We start from the raw sequence: 22,882 nt of genomic DNA, 5'->3' as shown, positions 1-22,882 counted from the left end.
AATCGAGAGACGCTATCGGAATTGGTGCAGCCAGCTGGTTCCTCCACGCATCGCGCCGACAGAAACAAACATCTTTCTGATAAGAAGAGGGGCGAGAGCGTATGCCTTATGGTTAACGAGACGTGGTATGGTTACAGCAACATACAGGAACTCAAGTCCTTCTGTTCACCTGATTTAGAATTCCTCACAATCAAATGTCGACCACATTATCTACCAAGGGAATTCTCTTCGATTATAATCACAGCCGTATATATTCCCCCCCAAGCAGACACATTGATGGCTCTGAACAAACTTTATTTGACTCTTTGCAAACTGGAAACCACATATCCTGAGGCTGCATTCATTGTAGCTGGGGATTTTAACAAGGCTAATCTGAAAACAAGACTCCCTAAATTGTATCAGCATATCGATTGCTCAACCATGGCTGGTAAAACCTTGGATCATTGCTATTCTAACTTCCGCGACGCGTATAAGGCCCTCCCCCGCCCTCCTTTCGGAAAAGCTGAACACGACTCCATTTTGTTGCTCCCTGCCTACAGACAGAAGCTAAAACAAGAAGCTCCCACGCTGAGGTCTGTTCAACGCTGGTCCGACCAATCTGATTCCACGCTCCAAGACTGCTTCCATCACGTGGACTGGGATATGTTCCGCATTGTGGCGAACAACAACATTGACGAATACGCTGATTCGGTGTGCAAGTTCATTAGAACGTGCATTGAAGATGTCGTTCCCATAGCAACGATTGAAACATTCCCAAACCATAAACAGTGGATTGATGGCAGCATTCACGTGAAACTGAAAGCGCGAACCACTGCTTTTAATCAGGGCAAGGTGACCAGAAACATGACCGATTACTACAAACAGTGTAACAATTCCCTCCGCAAGGCAATCAAATAAGCTGAGCGTCAGTATAGAGACAAAGTAGAGGCGCAATTCAATGGCTCAGACAGAAGAGGTATGTGGCAGGGTCTACAGTCAATCACAGATTACAGAAAGAAAACCAGCCCCGTCACGGACCAGGATGTTTTGCTCCCAGGCAGACTAAATCACTTTTTTGCCCGCTTTGAAGACAATACAGTGCCACTGACACCGCCCGCAACCAAAACATGCGGACTCTCCTTCACTGCAGCCGACGTGAGTAAAACATTTAAAAGTGTTAACCCTCGCAAGGCTGCAGGCCCAGACGACATCCCATATGCCGCGCCCTCAGAGCATGCGCAGACCAGCTGGCTGGTGTGTTTACGGACATATTCAATCAATCCTAATCACTATTGTAAAGTGGCTGTTCCACTGGATGTCAGAAGGTGAATTCACCAATTTGTAAGTCGCTCTGGATAAGAGCGTCTGCTAAATGACTTAAATGTAATGTAAATGTAATCCTTATCCCAGTCTGCTGTTCCCACATGCTTCAAGAGGGCCACCATTGTTCCTGTTCCCAAGAAAGCTAAGGTAACTGAGCTAAATGACTACCGCCCCGTAGCACTCACTTCCGTCATCTTGAAGTGCTTTGAGAGTCTAGTCAAGGACCATATCACCTCCACCCTACCTGACACCCTAAACCCACTCCAATTTGCTTACCGCCCAAATAGGTCCACAGACGATGCAATCTCAACCACACTGCACACTGACCTAACCGATCTGGACAAGAGGAATACCTATTTGAGAATGCTGTTCATCGACTACAGCTCAGCATTTAACACCATAGTAACCTCCAAACTCATCATCAAGCTCGAGACCCTGGGTCTTGACCCCGCCCTGTGCAACTGGGTACTGGACTTCCTGACGGGCCGTCCCCAGGTGGTGAGGGTAGGTAACAACATCTCCACCCCGCTGATCATCAACTCTGAGCCCTCTCCTGTACTCCCTGTTCACCCACGACTGCGTGGCCACGCACGTCTCCAACTCAATCATCAAGTTTGCGGACGACACTACAGTGGTAGGCTTGATTACCAACAACGACGAGATGGCCTACATGGAGGAGGTGAGGGCCCTCGGAGTGTGGTGTCAGGAAAATAACCTCACACTCGACGTCAACTAAACTAAGGAGATGATTGTGAACTTCAGGAAACAGCAGAGGGAGCACCCCTCTATCCACATCAATGGGACAGTAGCTGAGAGGGTAGTAAGTTTTAATTCCTCGGCGTACTCATCACAGACAAACTGAATTGGTCCACCCAAACAGACAGCATCGTGAAGAAGGCGCAGCATCGCCTCTTCAACCCAAGGAAGCTGAAGAAATTCGGCTTGTCACCAAAAACACCCACAACCGTAAGGCTCTCCAGAGGGTAGGGAGGTCTGCACAACGCAACACCGGGGGCAAACTACCTGCCCTCCAGGACACCTACACCACCCGAAATCACAGGAAGGCCATAAAGATCATCAAGGACAACAACCACCCGAGCCACTGCCTGTTCACCCCGCTATCATCCAGAAGGCGAGGTCAGTACAGGTGCATCAAAGCTGGGACCGAGAGACTGAAAAACAGCTTCCATCAGACTGTTAAACAGACACCACTAACATTGAGTGGCTGCTCCCAACACACTGACTCAACTCCAGCCACTTTAATAATGGGAATTGATGGAAATTGATGTAAAATATATCACTAGCCACTTTAAACAATGCTACTTAATATAATGTTTACATACCCTACATTATTCATCTTATATGTATATGTATATACTGTACTCTATATCATCTACTGCATCTTTATGTAATACATGTATCACTAGCCACTTTAATTAAACTTTGCCACTTTGTTTACATACCCTACATTACCCATCTCATATGTATCACTCATTCATATATCATTATGTACATATTCTTTATCTCTCTACACTTGTATGTATGTATAAGGTAGTAGTTTTGGAATTGTTAGGTTAGATTACTCGTTGGTTATTACTGCATTGTCGGAACTAGAAGCACAAGCATTTCGCTACACTCGCATTAACCCAGACCAAAGAAAAGCCTAAATAAAAGATAGCATGGAGGAAAATCGTATCGTCTCGATATTAACAGTGAGCGGTGGTTCTCAAAGCATTGGTTCGCTTCACTTAGCATAGCGTCTTTCTTTGTCAAGGCAAACAACAAACTGATATGAAAATACAGGAGAGGCACTTCATCCGCTTCTCCGTGCCATTGAACCACGCTAGCAAACACAACGTACACTGTGAAATAACCTGACCATCATTGGTTTTCCTTCTCCTTTTCTTTTGTAGGAATTAAAGCACTTGGGATAGTGTGCTGAGAGATGTTTATGTAAATGCACACTGTCCTCAGCAGATCATTTCCAGAGCTAACATGAGAGAAATTGACATCTTGAATGCGCCGGAAACTCAAGCTTGACTGGGTAGCAATCAACTTGCCATGGAGACACCGACAGGCATGTGAATCCTTCCTTTTCTCTTCCCTGATACCTTTGCCTTTTAGAAACATGGCAGGATTATTGAGTTAAGCATCTAGTGCTGTCGCTCGCCCCCATTTGATGGCGGCGAATGTGTTTTTGATAACAAACGCTGAGGCTTCTGACAGCTCGCTGTCTGTTGTCCAGTGTTGTTGATGTTATAGTTGTCGCCTCTTGCCTGGCTCTGGCTTCACAGCCAAAAGCCTTTTATTGTCCCCACGCTGATACCCCTGGAGGTGTGCCAAAGACTGAAACCACTGGAGGTGTGCCACAGACTGATACCACTGGAGGTGTGCCACAGACTGATACCACTGGAGGTGTGCCACAGACTGATACCCCTGGAGGTGTGACACAGACTGATACCACTGGTGGTGTACCACAGACTGATACCCCTGGAGGTGTGCCACAGACTGATACACCTGGAGGTATACCACAGACTGATACCACTGGAGGTGTGCCACAGACTGATACCCCTGGAGGTGTGCCACAGGCTGATACCCCTGGAGGTATACCACAGACTGATACCCCTGGAGGTATACCACAGACTGATACCCCTGGAGGTGTACCACAGACTGATACCCCTGGAGGTATACCACAGACTGATACCCCTGGAGGTGTACCACAGATTGATACCCCTGGAGGTGTACCACAGACTGATACCCCTGGAGGTGTACGACAAACTGATACCCCTGGAGGTGTGCCACAGACTGATACCCCTGGAGGTATACCACAGACTGATACCTCTGGAGGTGTACCACAGACTGATACCCCTGGAGGTGTGCCACAGACTGATACCCCTGGAGGTATACCACAGACTGATACCACTGGAGGTGTACCACAGACTGATACCACTGGAGGTGTGCCACAGACTGATACCCCTGGAGGTATACCACAGACTGATACCCCTGGAGGTGTGCCACAGACTGATACCCCTGGAGGTGTGCCACAGACTGATACCCCTGGAGGTATACCACAGACTGATACCACTGGAGGTGTGTCACAGACTGATACCCCTGGAGGTATACCACAGACTGATACCCCTGGAGGTGTGCCACAGACTGATACCCCTGGAGGTGTGCCACAGACTGATACCCTTGGAGGTATACCACAGACTGATACCACTGGAGGTGTGCCACAGACTGATACCCCTGGAGGTATACCACAGACTGATACCCCTGGAGGTGTACCACAGACTGATACCCCTGGAGGTGTGCCACAGACTGATACCCCTGGAGGTGTGCCACAGACTGATACCCCTGGAGGTATACCACAGACTGATACAGCTGGAGGTGTGCCACAGACTGATACCCCTGGAGTTGTACCACAGACTGACACCCCTGGAGGTGTGCCACAGACTGATACCCCTGGAGGTGTGCCACAGACTGATACCCCTGGAGGTGTACCACAGACCGATACCCCTGGAGGTGTGCCACAGACCGATACCCCTGGAGGTGTGCCACAGACTGATACCCCTGGAGGTGTGCCACAGACTGATACCCCTGGAGGTGTGCCACAGACTGATACCCCTGGAGGTGTGCCACAGACTGATACCCCTGGAGGTATACCACAGACTGATACCCCTGGAGGTGTGCCACAGACTGATACCCCTGGAGGTGTGCCACAGACTGATACCCCTGGAGGTGTGCCACAGACTGATACCCCTGGAGGTGTACCACAGACTGATACCCCTGGAGGTGTACCACAGACTGATACCCCTGGAGTTGTACCACAGACTGACACCCCTGGAGGTGTGCCACAGACTGATACCCCTGGAGGTGTGCCACAGACTGATACCCCTGGAGGTGTACCACAGACTGATACCCCTGGAGGTATACCACAGACTGATACCACTGGAGGTGTGTCACAGACTGATACCCCTGGAGGTATACCACAGACTGATACCCCTGGAGGTGTGCCACAGACTGATACCCCTGGAGGTGTGCCACAGACTGATACCCTTGGAGGTATACCACAGACTGATACCACTGGAGGTGTGCCACAGACTGATACCCCTGGAGGTATACCACAGACTGATACCCCTGGAGGTGTACCACAGACTGATACCCCTGGAGGTGTGCCACAGACTGATACCCCTGGAGGTGTGCCACAGACTGATACCCCTGGAGGTACACCACAGACTGATACCACTGGAGGTGTGCCACAGACTGATACCCCTGGAGTTGTACCACAGACTGACACCCCTGGAGGTGTGCCACAGACTGATACCCCTGGAGGTGTGCCACAGACTGATACCCCTGGAGGTGTACCACAGACCGATACCCCTGGAGGTGTGCCACAGACCGATACCCCTGGAGGTGTGCCACAGACTGATACCCCTGGAGGTGTGCCACAGACTGATACCCCTGGAGGTGTGCCACAGACTGATACCCCTGGAGGTGTGCCACAGACTGATACCCCTGGAGGTATACCACAGACTGATACCCCTGGAGGTGTGCCACAGACTGATACCCCTGGAGGTGTGCCACAGACTGATACCCCTGGAGGTGTGCCACAGACTGATACCCCTGGAGGTGTACCACAGACTGATACCCCTGGAGGTGTACCACAGACTGATACCCCTGGAGTTGTACCACAGACTGATACCCCTGGAGGTGTGCCACAGACTGATACCCCTGGAGGTATACCACAGACTGATACCCCTGGAGGTGTGCCACAGACGGATACCCCTGGAGGTGTGCCACAGACTGATACCCTGGAGGTGTACCACAGACCGATACCCCTGGTGGTGTGCCACAGTCTGATACCCCTGGAGGTGTGCCACAGACTGATACCCCTGGAGGTGTGCCACAGACTGATACCCCTGGAGGTGTGCCACAGACTGATACCCCTGGAGGTGTGCCACAGACTGATACCCCTGGAGGTATACCACAGACTGATACCCCTGGAGGTGTGCCACAGACTGATACCCCTGGAGGTGTGCCACAGACTGATACCCCTGGAGGTGTGCCACAGACTGATACCCCTGGAGGTGTACCACAGACTGATACACCTGGAGGTGTGCCACAGACTGATACCCCTGGAGGTGTGCCACAGACTGATACCCCTGGAGGTGTGCCACAGACTGATACCCCTGGAGGTGTGCCACAGACTGATACCCCTGGAGGTGTGCCACAGACTGATACCCCTGGAGGTATACCACAGACTGATACCCCTGGAGGTGTGCCACAGACTGATACCCCTGGAGGTGTGCCACAGACTGATACCCCTGGAGGTGTGCCACAGACTGATACCCCTGGAGGTATACCACAGACTGATACCCCTGGAGGTGTACCACAGACTGATACCCCTGGAGGTATACCACAGACTGATACCCCTGGAGGTGTACCACCGTTTAGATCCACTGTTGTCCAAGACAAGGACAATTGCTACAGTGTACAGCTCTACTTGATAGACATAGAGCTATCTAGAGTAATCTGTTTATCTATCTATCTACACTACATGGGCAAATGTATGTGGACACATGCTCGTCAAACGTCTCATTCCAAAATCATGGGCATTAATATGGAGTTGCTCCCCCTTTTGCTGCTATAACAGCTTGTACTCTTCTGGGAAGACTTTCCATTATATGTTGGAACATTGATGTGGGGACTACACAAGAGCATTAGTGAGGTTGTGCACTGAAATTAGGTGATTAGGCCTGGCTAGCAGTCGGTGTTCAAATTCATCCCAAAGATTGTCGATGGGGTTGAGGTCAGGGTTCTGTGCAGGCCAGGCACGTTCTTCCACACCGATCTCGACAAACCATTTCTGTATGGACCTTGCTTTGTGCACAGGGGAATTGTCATGATGAAACAGTAAAGGGCCTTCCCCAAACGAAATAAAGGTAAAAAAAATATATATATAGATAAAAAAAATACATGTTGACAGAAAGATGGAACCACAGAATTGTCTAGAATGTAATTGTATGGTCTAATATTAAGACTTCCCTTCACTGGAACTAAGGGACCTAGTCCAAACAAAACTTTGGAGTTGGCACTATTCATTAGGGCAGGTAGCGTTCTCCTGGCATCTGCCAAACCCAGATTTGTCTTTCAGACTGCCAGATGGTGAAGCGTGATCCACTGCTCCAGAGTCCAATGGCAGCAAGCTTTACACCACTCCAGCAGATGCTTGGCATTACACATGGTGATCTTATGCTTGTGTGCGGCTGCTCGGCCACGGAAACCCATTTCATGAAGCTCCCGACGACCAGTTCTTATTCCGACGTTGCTTCCAGAGGCAGTTTGGAACTGGGCAGTGACTATTGCAACCCGAGAACAGACGATGTTTACCCGTTATGAGCTTCAGCACTCGCGGTCTCGTACTGTGAGCTTGTGTGGCCTACCTCTTCGTAGCTGAGCCGTTGTGTCACCTAGACGTTTTCACATCACAATAACAGCACTTACAATTGACCGGGGCAGCTCTAGCAGGACAGAAATCTGACGAACTGACTTGTTGGAGATCCTATGACGGTGCCACAATGTCACTGAGCTCTTCAGTACGGGCCATTCTACTAACAATGTTTGTCTATGGAGATTGCATGGCTGTGTGCCCAAATATATACACCTTTCAGCAACGGGTGTGGCTGAAATAGTCAAATTGACTAATTTGATGGGTGTCCACGTATTTTGGTCATAGAGTGTATTGGGATACATTTTAATTTAAATTTTATAATTCATCATAATTTTGAAAAGGAAACTATTTTTGTGACTTACATTGCGCATCATTCTTGGAGGTGATATAGCAGCAGCATGTCGTTGTTGGAGGTGTTATAGCAGCATGTCGTTGTTGGAGGTGTTATAGCAGTATGCCTTTGTTTGAGGTGTTATAGCAGTATGTCTTTGTTGGAGGTGTTATAGCAGTATGTCGTTGTTGGAGGTGTTATAGCAGTATGTCTTTGTTGGAGGTGTTATAGCAGTAGGTCTTTGTTGGAGGTGTTATAGCAGTATGTCTTTGTTGGAGGTGTTATAGCAGTAGGTCTTTGTTGGAGGTGTTATAGCAGTATGTCTTTGTTGGAGGTGTTATAGCAGTAGGTCTTTGTTGGAGGTGTTATAGCAGTATTTCTTTGTTGGAGGTGTTATAGCAGTAGGTCTTTGTTGGAGGTGTTATAGCAGTATGATATTGTTGGAGGTGTTATAGCAGTATGTCGTTGTTGGAGGTGTAATAGCAGTAGGTCTTTGTTGGAGGTGTTATAGCAGTAGGTCTTTGTTGGAGGTGCTATAGCAGTATGTCGTTGTTCGAGGTTTTGTAACAGCAGTGTGTCGTTCTTGGAGGTGTTATAGCAGTATGATATTGTTGGAGGTGTTATAGCAGTATGTTGTTGTTGGAGGTGTTATAGCAGTATGTTGTTGATGGAGGTGTTATAGCAGTATGTTGTTGTTGGAGGTGTTATAGCAGTATGATATTGTTGGAGGTGTTATAGCAGTATGATACTGTTGGAGTTGTTATAGCAGTATGATATTGTTGGAGGTGTTATAGCAGTATGATATTGTTGGAGGTGTTATAGCAGTATGATACTGTTGGAGTTGTTATAGCAGTATGATATTGTTGGAGGTGTTATAGCAGTATGATATTGTTGGAGGTGTTATAGCTGTATGATATTGTTGGAGGTGTTCTAGCAGTTTTTCATCGTTGACCGTGTTATCGCAGCAGTATGTAGTTGTTTGAGGTGTCATAACGTCATGTCTTTGTTGTTTTTATGTTATGACTTAAACATTCTCTGTAAATGTATTTTGTTGTAAACTAGTCAATATTTAGCATTTAGTGCTAACCGTGTGCGTCATCTACAGCCTACACAATTAAGGGTGTGTGTGTGTGTGTGTGTGTGTGTGTGTGTGTGTGTGTGTGTGTGTGTGTGTGTGTGTGTGTGTGTGTGCGTGCGTGCGTGCGTGCGTGCGTGCGTGCGTGCGTGCGTGCGAGTGTGTGTGTGTGTGTGTGTGTGTGGGTGTGTGTGTGAGAGTGAGAGAGAGAGATTGGGCACAAGATAACTTTATCAAAGTAATGGCAAATGTAATAACTCTTGAGAGCATCATTTTTAGATATTGCCAGAGGGTTATTTTCACAGGGTTTCCATCAAACCCAATTTCTACATCAAATCATTTCTGAGAAGACTTGATTGATTTTTTTCCAAAACATCTGTGTCTAGAGCCCAATATGTTCTTGTTTACTACTCAGCAAGGTTTTTGATTGCTGTCTCAATTCTGAGGTGAAAGCTCAGTCAAAGCAGGTAGCCATGGATACTGAATCAGGATAGACAAAGTCAACTTTATTGTTCAGTGAATGGAAAGCAGACAGGACGCTAAATTATATTTGTATGACCATACATTTATCTATATTTGGGTGGGGGTCAATTCACATTCAAGACTCAATTCAGGAAGTAATTTGAATTTGAAATAAATCACTTCTCCAATTTGAATTGAGATAAATTGCTTCTCCAATTTAAATTCACTCCAACCCTGATCTATGTACAGTGCATTCGGAAAGTATTCAGACCATTTCACTTTTTTCACATTTTGTTACGTTACAGCCTTATTTTACAATGGATTAATACATTTTGTTACGTTACAGCCTTATTCTAAAATGGATTAATACATTTTGTTACGTTACAGCCTTATTCTAAAATGGATTAATACATTTTGTTACGTTACAGCTTTATTCTAATTAGATTAATACATTTTGTTACATTACAGCCTTATTCTAAAATGGATTAATACATTTTGTTACGTTACAGCCTTATTCTAAAATGGATTAATACATTTTGTTACGTTACAGCCTTATTTTACAATGGATTAATACATTTTGTTACGTTACAGCCTTATTCTAAAATGGATTAATACATTTTGTTACGTTACAGCCTTATTCTAAAATGGATTAATACATTTTGTTACGTTACAGCCTTATTCTAAAATGGATTAATACATTTTTTTCCTCATCAATCTATACACAACTGTAACGGCTTTCTTCTGTTGAAGGAGGAGCGGACCAAAATGCAGCGTGGTACTTTTGAGACATATTTATTGAATGACGAAAAAACACGAACAATACAAAAACAACAAACGGAAACGTGAAAACCTAAACAGTCCTATCTGGTGAAGACACAGAGACAGGAACAATCACCCACCACAACAGGACCAAGCGGCGTGGTAACAAGCAGGTGCAGCAAAAGGAGGAATGGACAAGGGAGGATGAATTGTTTGGAGAAGGACCCTGGGATCAGCCTGGAGAATATCGACGCCCCAAAGAAGAACTGGAGGCGGAGAGAGCTGAGAGGCGCTGGTATGAGGAGGCAGCGCGGCGACGCGGATGGAAGCCCGAGAGTCAGCCCCAAAAATTTATTGGGAGGGGCTCAGGGAGAGTGTGGCAGAGTCAGGAGTCAGACCTGAGCCCACTCTCCCTGTTTATCGTGAGGAGCAAAGGAGGAGACCAGAACCAGAACCGGTGTTGGAGTTGAGCGAAACAGAGACTGTGAAGGAGTTAATGGGGAAATTGGAGGAGAGAGAAATGAGGGAGTTGCTGTGTTGGTGCTTTTTGCATGGAATTCGCCCAACGGAACGTGTCAGGGATTTGATGGCACCTGGGTCAGCGCTCCATACTCGTCCTGAGGTGCGTGTTAGTCGGCTGGTGAAGTTGGTGCCAGGCTCAAGCACCAGGCCTCCTGTGCACATCCCTAGCCTTGCACGTCCTGTGCCAACACTGCTCTCAAGATCTCCAGTACGCCTTCACGGTCTAGACCATCCTGTGCCACCTCCACACACCAGCCCTCCGGTGGCAGCTCCCCGCACAAGGCTTCCTGTGAGTGTCCTCGGCCCAGTACCACCAGTGCCAGCACCACACATCAGGCCTACAGTGCGCCTCGCCTCTCCAGCGCTACCGGAGCCTTTCTCCTCTCCTGCGCTGCCGGAGTCTCCCGTCTGTTTAGCGCAGCCAGAGCCTTCCTCCTCTCCTGAGCTGCCGGAGCCTCCCGCCTGTTTAGCGCAGTCTACATGGAGCAGCCAGAGCTGTCAGTCTACATGGAGCAGCCAGAGCTGTCAGTCTTCATGGAACAGCCAGAGCTGTCAGTCTTCAAGAAGCCGCCAGAGCTGTCAGTCAGCATGGAGCAGCCAGATCTGTCAGTCAGCCAGACTCTTCCAGATCTGCCAGTCAGCCAGACTCTTCTAGATCTGCCAGTCAGCCAGACTCTTCCAGATCTACCAGTCAGCCAGACTCTTCCAGATCTGCCAGTCAACCAGATTCTTCCAGATCTGCCAGTCAACCAGACTCTTCCAGATCTGCCAGTCAGCCAGGATCTGCCAGAACCGTCAAACAGCCAGGATCTGCCGGATCCAAATACCTGGCTGAGCTTCCTCTCAGTGCTGGGCTTCCTCTCAGTGCTGAGCTTCCTCTCAGTGCCGGGCTTCCTCTCAGTGTCGGGCTTCCTCTTAGTCCCGAGCTTACTCTCAGTGCTGAGCTTCCCCTCAGTCCCGAGCTGTCTCTGCCCCGAGCTGCCCCTCTGTCCCGAGCTGCCCCTCTGTCCCAAGCTGCACCTCTGTCCCGAGCTGCCCCTCTGTCCCGAGCTGCCCCTCTGTCCCGAGCTGTCCCTCAGTCCCGAGCTGACCCTCAGTCCCGAGCTGACCCTCAGTCCAGTGGGGTTCCGGGTGAGGACTACTAGGCCATGGTCGGCGGCGAGGGTGGACTATCCTAGGACGCGAGGAAGGGGGACTAAGACATTAATAGAGTGGGGTCCTGCGCCGGAGCCGGAGCCGCCACCATGGACAGACGCCCACCCGAACCCTACCCTATTGTTTTGATGTGCGTCCGGGAGTCCGCACCTTGGGGGGGGGGGGGGTTCTGTGTTTTTGTCTTGGGGTTTTTGTGGGACGTATAGTATAGTCTATGGGGGCCTGAGGCGGTTCTCAATCAGAGTCAGGTGATTATCGTTGTCTCTGATTGGGAACCATATTTAGGCAGCCATATTCTTTGAGTGTTTTCGTGGGTGATTGTTCCTGTCCCTGTGTCTTCACCAGATAGGACTGTTTAGGTTTTCACGTTTCCCTTTGTTGTTTTTGTATTGTTCGTGTTTTTTCGTCATTCAATAAATATGTCTCAAAAGTACCACACTGCATTTTGGTCCGCTCCTCCTTCAACAGAAGAAAGCCGTTACAACAACACCCCATAAAGACAAAGTGAAAACAGATTTTTTTTATGTTTGCACATTTATTCAAAATATAAAACTGAAATACCTTATTTACATAACTATTCAGACCCTTTGCTATGAAACTCAATATTGAGCTCATGTGCATCCTGTCTCCATTGACCATCCTTCCGATCTTTCTACAATTTGATTGGAGTCCACCTGTAAATTCAATTGATTGGACATGATTTGAAAGGCACACACCTGCTTAAATAAGGTTGACAGCGCATGTCAGAGCGAATTCAAGCCATGGGGTCGAAGGAATTGTCCGTAGAGCTCCGAGATAGGATTGTGTCGAGGCACAGATCTGGGTAAGGGTACCAAAACATTTCTGTAGCATTGAAGGTACCCAAAAACACAATGGAAGAAGTTTGGAACCCCCAAGACTCCTCCTAGAGCTGGCTGCCTGGCCAAACTGAGAAATTGGGAGAGAAGGGCCTTGGTCTGGGAGGTGACCAAGAACCCGATGGTCACTCTGTCAGAGCTCAGAATTCCTTTGTAGAAATGGGAGAAGTGTTCCAGAAGGACAACCATTTCTGCAGCACTCCACCAATCAGCATTTATGGTAGTGTGGTCAGACGGAAGCCATACAAGGCAGTTTTCCAAAAGGCATCTAAAGACTCTCAGACCATGAGAAACAAGATTCTCTGATCTGATGAATCCAAATACAGGTGTGCCAAGCTTGTACCGTCATACCCAATAAGACTCAAGGCTGTAATCGGTGCCAAAGATGCTTTAACAAAGTACTGAGTAAAGGGTCTGAATACTTATGTAAATGTCATATTTAAGTTTTGTATGTTTTTATACATTTGCAAACATATCTAAAAATCTGTTTTTGCTTTGTCATTATGGGTTATGTGTGTAGATTGATGAGGGGAGAAAACAATTTAATCCATTTTGGAATAAGGCTGTAACGTAACAAAATGTGGAAAAAGTCAAGGGGTTTGAAAACTTTCCGAAAGCACTGTATATACCCTACCAAGTCAGCAGCTTCCATATATCTGTAGTGAACCCACAATGACAAAGAATCTCAGGAATCTCAGAATCACAAAGTGTCTTCATATCACACAAAATTGGCGATCCTTACCCTCCTCCTACCTCTGTGTATCTGAGCTTTGACTCTGCACAGTGACCCAGCTGCAAGATCAACAACTAGCACAATCTGTAGGTGTTGGTGGGGTTATGAGAGGTTATGGAAGTGTAGATGTTGTCATACAAACCCGCCCGGCAGGAGGTAACCTTTAGAGTCAGGTACTGCAGAGGAGGCGCTAAACGGGGACGGCGTCAGGCTGTGTGTCTCATTACGCCCAGATGCTAGAGAGAGGAGAGAGATGGTGGAGAGGGAGGGAGGGAGGGAAGTGGCTGGGTCCTCTCTCCCCAACAGCTGTTGTCGTGTTAGAGGTGAGGAGCAGGATTATGGAAGGGCTCATCTCCCAGTGATTAGAAATAAGAAAAACAGATTGAGCGTGGCCACTACTGGCCCCTGTGGATCCATCACAGTTTCACCACCCGCTTGTGTGTGCGCGTGTGTGTGTGTGTGTGTGTGTGTGTGTGTGTGTGTGTGTGTGTGTGTGTGTGTGTGTGTGTGTGTGTGTGTGTGTGTGTGTGTGTGTGTGTGTGTGTGTGTGTGTCTGTGTGTGTGTGATGGTGTGAAAGCAAGAAGATCTCACAGTCTCGCTACAGTTTTCAGGGTCTGATAAACATACATTTTCGACTGCTAAACTTAAGCCTTAATTCCAATTATGGGTTAAGGTTTGGGATAGGGTTACAACAGAAAAAACCTGACGGTTAATTTTAGGCATTTGGTCTGACTGGTTAAGGTAAGGGTTAAGTTTAGGCATTTGGTCTGAATGGTTAAGGTAAGGGTTAAGTTTAGGCATTTGGTCTGAATGGTTAAGGTAAGGGTTAAGTTTAGGCATTTGGTCTGAATGGTTAAGGTAATGGTTAAGTTTAGGCATTTGGTCTGACTGGTTTAGGTAAGGGTTAGGTTTAGGCATTTGGTCTGACTGGTTTAGGTAAGGGTTAAGTTTAGGCATTTGGTCTGACTGGTTAAGGTAAGGGTTAAGTTTAGGCATTTGGTCTGACTGGTTTAGGTAAGGGTTAAGTTTAGGCATTTGGTCTGACTAGTTAAGGTAAGGGTTAAGTTTAGGCATTTGGTCTGACTGGTTAAGGTAAAGGTTAAGTTTAGGCATTTGGTGTGACTGGTTAAGTTAAGGGTTAAGTTTAGGCATTTGGTCTGACTGGTTTAGGTAAGGGTTAAGTTTAGGCATTTGGTCTGACTGGTTAAGGTAAGGGTTAAGTTTAGGCATTTGGTCTGACTGGTTAAGGTAAGGGTGAAGTTTAGGCATTTGGTCTGACTGGTTTAGGTAAGGGTTAAGTTTAGGCATTTGGTCTGACTAGTTAAGGTAAGGGTGAAGTTTAGACATTTGGTCTGACTGGTTAAGGTAACGGTTAAGTTTAGACATTTGGTGTGACTGGTTAAGGTAAGGGTTAAGTTTAGGCATTTGGTCTGACTGGTTAAGGTAAGGGTTAAGTTTAGGCATTTGGTCTGACTGGTTAAGGTAAGGGTGAAGTTTAGGCATTTGGTCTGACTGGTTAAGGTAAGGGTTAAGTTTAGGCATTTGGTCTGACTGGTTAAGGTAAGGGTTAAGTTTAGGCATTTGGTGTGACTGGTTAAGGTAAGGGTTAAGTTTAGGCATTTGGTCTGACTGGATAAGGTAAGGGTTAAGTTTAGGCATTTGGTCTGACTGGTTAAGGTAAGGGTTAAGTTTAGGCATTTGGTCTGACTGGTTAAGGTAAGGGTTAAGTTTAGGCATTTGGTCTGACTGGTTAAGGTAAGGGTTAATTTTAGGCATTCTGTCTGACTGATTAAGGTAAGGGTTAAGTTTTGGGATAAAGTTCAAACATAAAAAATATATAATGAGTGATCCTTTGAGCTGGAGCATGCTGTTTAAATACTTCCTCTATCGCCATCCACAACACCAAGCTGCCAGCATACACAATGGTAATAGGTGATCAAGTTGACCCAGGTGGATGGTATTGAAGGCATCTCCATACGTCTTAGGGACCTGAACAAACATAACATCCTGTGTATATGGTCTGACCTGGCTGGTGTGAGGATGTGTGTTTGCATGTGAACTGGCTTCCTTAGCCTACCTAGAATTAAATTGTGGCGTCTTGCCCATACAATCACAAACACATGCAAACACCCTAACAGTGCTGCAGCTGACCTAAATATAACCAGATTAAGAAGTGCAGAGTTACAACCCTGTACACTTTCACTCTATCATGTTGATATTACTTGAAAATGACTAATTTCAAGAATTAATCAGCGTACATATTTGCCCAACTGGTCAAGGTACACATGCAGTTGAACACACACACAACATTAGTCCACCAGTTTGTGCCTGCAGTAATTACGCAGCCATGACTCTCTGGACAGGTCCATTGGTCTGCGATTAGAGAGAGTGTCAGAAGCATTGGTCTCACATAAGTGCATCCCGAGGACAAGCTCGCTGGACCAATTACATGGAGAATGAGTGGGGGTCTTTGTCTTCTTTGAGGGTTTGAATCACTCCAATTTAACCACGCCACCCGAGCCCCACTTAAATGGAAAGGCCATCTTCACAAATGGGCTATTCCCAGAAAGCATGTGGTTTTGAATGTTGATCACTGTAATCTTTCTATTGATGCAAGGTTAAGTGGTCTCCCGTTGTTGTCATTTAGACTCAATACTATTCTAGATCTTTGAATGAAGTTGGGTTATGGGCAAAATGTCAGTACTGGGATTCATATTAACCAGCACCAGTCATTTTGAGCATATTGCATTATTTAGGTATTAACTTTGTGTTATTGCCAGACATACTGTAAGGCTTAATGATCGTTATAGGGCATGCATAGTATCGTGGTAACATTATACTGAAACAATTCATAAAGAATGTAAATTATTGTAAGTAGATCTTTTTTGACGCGTAAATTGGTTAACTTAAACCGTTTTTTGTACCTGAATTCTGTTTTAAGTAGCATACTTTTTTGTTTATAAGTAAGTGCATTTCTTTTTATTAATTTCTCAATTTTTTTTCAATGAATTCTCACATTTTTGAGAAATTTTGCATGGAATGTGATGCGTTCCATTATGTGAGTGGTAAGACGTATCTGTCCTCTTATAGGTGCAGTATCGGGCGCTGATCAAGAGATGGGGGCCAGCCAAAAAAGACTGCCTTAAGACACAATATTTTTTTCTTCAAATTTTCAAAAAGATTGAGTGCACTCGCTTTTTCTCTGCTGCAGTTCAAAGGATCTTTTCCTTTCCATCATTTGCCTGTGGTCGTGAACTGCTTTTATCGCTTGATGTCTGTCAAATAGAAACTTGGTACAAGTCTCCTTTGTGGAGTAACAAAAGAAGGAGAAAAACTCTGACAAAAGTTATTGATAACTCCAAATAAAAACTGGAACTTTTGTCTTTTTGGAGGACAAGGCTGGCAGTTGCGTCATCCTCCCTAAGATTTCCTTCTCTTCTTTTTTAAATATTTTTGGAACGGAACTCATACTCTGTGGATACTGCGGCCTTCTTCATACGGATCAATATCTAATGGATCCATTACGTTATAACTGGATTATTTTTTGGGCTGTCTTTTTGCGGTCACAATGCTATCTTCTTTGTCTTATTTGGACTGGTTCCACTACATGTGTTGGGGGGTGGGGTGGTGGGGGGGCAACCCATCCTACCAGCCCCACTCCTCTCTGCCCCGTCAATCTTACCCCTGGTGACTGTCCGTCTGTTCATCGTCTGTGATTGACAGTCAGAGTAATCAGGACAGGGTTTGGCAGGTAGGTCCCATCCCTCTTCTCTTCTCCTGGCTGGCTAACCCCTCCCCTTCCCTGACCCCCTCCTAAAACCTACTCCCATAAGCAGATAGAGAGGGACAGATTGCTTTGGATCAGCCAATAAGGTTAGTTAACACCTGACAGTGAACACCTGACAGACTCTCAGTCTCAGTCACCTTCCCTTATATCAGTCCTGCTTTGAGTTTTCTATCTGTCCCTGTAATCCTTCCTATCCCTCTGCCTCTTCACCTCCCTCTTCTCCTCTCCTCTCCTTCCACTCCTCCTCTCCCCCCACTCCTCATCACCTCCCCCTCCTCATCACCTCCTCCTCCTCTCCTCCCACTCCTCCCCACCTCCCCCTCCTCCTCACCTCCCCCTCTCCTCTCCATCCTCCTCTCCTTCCCCTCCTCCTCACCTCCCCCTCCTTTCCTCCTCTCCGTCCTCCTCTAATCGCTGACCTCCTTCTCTCCTCTCCCTCCTCCTCTAATCCCCCCCCTCCTCACCTCCCCTCCTCCTCCTCTCCCTCTTCCTCTGATCCCATTCCTTCTCACCTCCCTTCCTTCCCCACCTCCCTCTCCTTCCCTTCTCCTCTCCTCTCCCTCCTCCTCTTATTGCCCTTCTCCTCTCCTCCTCACCTCTCCCTCCTCCTCTAATCCCCCTCGTCCACTCTCCTCACCTCCTGCAAGTGAAACATTATAATCTCAAAGAGGAGGAGACACATTTCAACCAAACCAACTCCCTTTTTTTCTAATTTCTTTCTGCCAAGTCTCTCCTTTCAAGGCACCTCTCCTAAGTGAGAAGCAGTGAAAGTGAAAATTGTTTTGAAATGAGAACATTATTGTGACTGAGACCTTGGTCGGGCTGGCAGACTGCATTCACACACCCAAATGGAGAGCAGCTCCATAATGGGGAAAAAATGTATAAAATCCTAAATTCAGTAATTAGATTGTCTGGCTATACCGAAACTCACTTGCACAGACACAGTGGGCCAGTGCAGCATTATCTAACATGCTGACACCAGTCCTTCTGTTCCATTGGACAGAACCAGCTCATGTAATCATGAAATAAAACATATACAGAAGGAAAGTCAACTGAAGACTGGTTCAAAAGAATAATCCTACATGGAAAGCAGCTTCTTAGTTCTCCATGTTGCACCTCTTTCGACCAGAAATGTGTATTTATGTAACTATTGTAAACAGTATTTATTATAGTATATGGTGTGTTTATGGGACATGGGGTAATGGTGTAAAGACACATTTGCTTTTAAGACATATTCATTAATATCTGATGATTTCCCTGTTTTTTGAATAGTTGATGGTCGAGTAATGCAATGACAATAACTGTAGTGGGAGCATCTAGCAGAACCTAGTCTCTTGTGTCTATGATAACTGGTGCTAGAGTCTGGTCAGTCCCTGTGAGTCTGGGCAGTCCATGTGGTGAGTCTGTGGGCAGTCCGTATGAAGTACAGTACCTGTGAATGTACTTTGTATTCAGATACTTTTATTATAATAAAGTAAAACGTCTGTCCTTGTTTCTGTTTTGTGTAATCTTGGGTGGCTAGTACCTCAGGAACAGGTCTTTACGCAGACTGTGAATGTGCTTGTGTAGTATTAGGTTACTCCATGAACTCTTCTATACGACCATAATCATGAACATGATCAATGGAGGAAGCAGTGGGATGATATTGGTAAGGATAATGTTTAGAAAGCTGATAAGACTTGCTCAGAACACTGGGACTGAACACCTCCCTCTGCAACTGGATCCTGGACTTTCTGATTGGCCATCCCTAGGTGGTGAGGGTAGGTAACAACACATCTGCCACGCTGACCCTCAATATGGGGGCCCCTCAGGGGCGTGTGCTTAGTCCCCTCCTGTACCGCCTGTTCACCCACAACTGTCTGGCCATGCACAATTCCAACACCATCATCAAGTTTGCTCTGATTTGAACTCAGTTCCTCTGTGTCCAAATCACCAATTACTTAACATGTTCCTCTTACACCAGCACAGTCAGGAGGTTGATAATATTTGTCATGGCCAATAAGATCAAGTTCAACAGCTACGCCATTGAGAGAATCTTCACTGACTGCATCACTGCTTGGCATGACAACTTCACCGCATCGGAAGGCTCTACAGAGGGTGGTGCCAGTACATGTCCCAGTACATCACTGGGGCCGAGCTCCCTGCCATCCAGGACCTCTATACCAGGTGGTATGCATATTGACACACACACACACACACACACACACACACACACACACACACACACACACACACACACACACACACACACGCACACACACAAATACTCTCTTTATTATCTATCCTGATTGCCAAGCCAATTTTACCCCTACCTACATGTGCATAGGTGACCCAAAACCTGGATTCGGTCCTATGTAGCAGAATGTGAAATAGTGTTTTTTACATTGAATAACATAAAGACTCAGAGCTAGAACATATCATACACTACAGATGGGGAACAATGGGAAAGTAATTCTGCTTTGAAAGTTGATAAACTTAACCCCATTTGAATGTTTTGGTACATCTACTGGAGAACTCTTATTTGTCTACACCCATTCATCATTATTCCCACCCTCTTAAATCTTAGCCCCACCCATCTCGTTAAGGATCCACATCGGATGAGGCCATGTGCTAAACTGAGTGAGGAAGATAGTAAACAACCAAAGATTGCAAGTGTAAAAGTGGTAAAAGTAGTAGCATACCATAAGGAAACACTCTAGGTAAAATAAACTTTATCTCGTCCTTGGCCTATATCCTGATCTGACTTTGGTGCAGGTCATGTTGTTATTCACGTTACTATCTCTGGTAAACACACACTATATCAAATCTAAGTTTATTTGTCACATGCACAGGATACAGAAGGTGTAAACGTACAGTGAAATAATAGCAATATCAAAAACAGAAAGTGTCCAAGTGAAAATGTTTAATAAATACTTTATAATTATTCGATGACCGCTTTCCCAGACACACTTGTCTAAATTGATGGGTCATGTGAAAGAAATGCTATAACCATCCCCCAGCCACATCTAGCTAAGTGGATGGGTCACTATTGTCTAGACATGTTCATGAAATGCAATAGATGGCCGTTATCACTCTCAGACACACCTGGCTAACTTGATGGGTCATGTAATCATCTGGCGAAGTGGAGTCTTTTGTTAAGACAATGAACCGGCATAATCCCAATTCATACTACTACCATTAAAAACGGATTGTCACCGCTGTAGCATGAATCTGCAGGTAGCTAAAGCTAACCAACTAGGTTCAATGTTAGCTTACTAGCTAACATTAGGCTATAACTAGCAATGCAAATAGATTTCTGATACAAATCATATTACTACACAGATCATACACCTAACGTTAGCTAGCGAGCCAGCAAGCTAATGTTCGCTAGCGACCGAACAGTACAATTTAACTTACATACTGTACGCCTAGCTTCCGTAAATGAGTCACATATTAGCTCTTACTTCAACTTCCTCGCACCCCAGGACCTTGACTCGGTACCTGTACTCCTTGTATATAGCCGTGTTAAAGTTATTTATTGTGTTACTATTGTCTATTTTTACTTGCAAATGTTCTTACTTTTTAACTGTGCATTGTTGGGAAAGGGCTTGTAAGTAAGCATTTCACAGTGAAGTCTACACCTGTTGTATATGTAACATGTGACAAATATAATTTGATTTGATTTTGATGACATGATGTGTGTGTGTGTGTGTGTGTGTGTATGTGTGTACATTCCCTTGAGACTCACCTAAAAGCCAACACTGTTGCACCACTGCATATAATAGGTACAGGTAGGACAAGAACAGAACTGGTGAGACTGTCCAACTCTGTTTGGTTGAACTTGGGCAGTAACAGGAGTTAAGTGGATCAACACAGTCTATAATGAAAGGCCAGGCAGAAGTGTGCTGGGTCCCTCTCATTACAGCCATGGGTGATGACCAGCTCAATCTAGTGTACTGGTGGGTGGCTAAGTGCTCTGGTTAGAGCCTGTCACACACACAAACACAGACCCACACACACAATGACCTAGCGCCACACTAGGGCTACAGTTCTGCTCTATCTCTAACAATGGTACATTCTGTGTTGAAATGATGGACAATAGGTATACACTGACCAAGACCATTCTGTTGGGTTAAACTGTACACTTCTATTTGTTTTGTTAGTTATAGTAATATACTAACATAGGCCCTATTCAGCACTACTTCAGTACATACTCTCCTTTTTGCATTCAGGACATTATAACTCACTGACTGAACAATATGTATGAATACATTTTCACTCAAATGTTCTGACCTTTCTCTGTAGTTTACCTTTGAGACAATTCTGTCCATATAACTATAACTCACCACCTTCCGGAGACACCTGAAACCCCACCTCTTCAAGGAATACCTAGGATAGGATAAGTAATCCTTCTCACCCCCCCCTTAATGATTTAGATGCACTATTGTAAAGTGGCTGTTCCACTGGATGTCAGAAGGTGAATTCACCAATTTGTGATGTAATGATGTAATGTAACTTTGCTATATTATATTCATTTAAACACACACTCCCCCATTAGTAACACTGCAGTCCAAATCAGTCAAACTCACTCTCAGGTTTGAGTTTCCCAAAGTATTTGCATTTAAAGTAGTGCTGTATTTCTCTTGACGAACCAGGCCTACACCACTCATATAAAACATTATTTAACATGTTGCTCCTTCACGCACACGGTTGACCCTCAACATGCATTTACACCTTCAAGCACAGAAGATTGACCATGAACATACATTTTACAATTTTACAATTGTTACTTTCGCACGTTTGTGGGGCTGGGTAGAACATCTGTAAATGTGTTATTTGCTATGTTAGGCAGGGGAAACTACTGAGAGATTTGCATATATCCATATCTAGAGTGTCCAAGGTTTCATTGATATTGACATTTCTATTGAGGTGGAAAAAAGCAGCATACAATTATTTTCTCCACTCCGCATTTCATTTAGCCCCAAATAACATGTCTTCAATGACAGTCTCCAACTCAGCGCTGGAGGGGGTTGAGGGGGTTGCAGGCAGTGGAGGGGGAGGGGGTTGGAGGCAGTGGAGAAAAGGGGGTGTGGGAGGTAGGGGAGGGGGTTGGTGGGGGTCTGGGCAGGGGGTGTGGTGTTTGGGGAAGTGGAGGGGGAGGGAGGCCGTGGAAGGAGGCTGTGGAGGGAAGCGGGTGTGGGGTTGGAGGTAGGGGAGGGGGTTGGAGGCTGTGGAGGGGGTTGGTGGGGGTCTGGGCAGGGGGTGTGTTGTTTGAGGAAGTGGAGGGGGAGGGAGGCCGTGGAAGGAGGCTGTGGAGGGTAGAGGGTGGGGTTGTGAAAACTACAGTGGCACACAGATACTGCATCTCCATTCTCACTTTCTAATTCTGGCATTGGGCGGATGATGGCGATGACAAGATGAAAGACGTGTTTTTTCTGTCCCTTTTCTTCCTCTGTTTTTCACACACA

General features: G+C 46.0%; 1 protein-coding gene across 2 annotated transcripts in view; it reads left to right on the top strand.

Moving 5' to 3' along the window:
- The window catches only part of LOC135526583 (protocadherin-1-like), a 430,021-nt gene that overhangs the window by 325,497 nt on the left and 81,642 nt on the right, over positions 1 to 22,882 (top strand). The gene's annotated exons all lie outside the window — the stretch shown is intronic.

Source organism: Oncorhynchus masou, chromosome 32 (genome assembly GCF_036934945.1).
Source record: "Oncorhynchus masou masou isolate Uvic2021 chromosome 32, UVic_Omas_1.1, whole genome shotgun sequence".
NCBI classification, from domain to species: domain Eukaryota; kingdom Metazoa; phylum Chordata; class Actinopteri; order Salmoniformes; family Salmonidae; genus Oncorhynchus; species Oncorhynchus masou.
The sequence above is the reverse complement of the archived record's forward strand: the minus strand, read 5'-3'. Positions and strand labels throughout refer to the sequence as shown.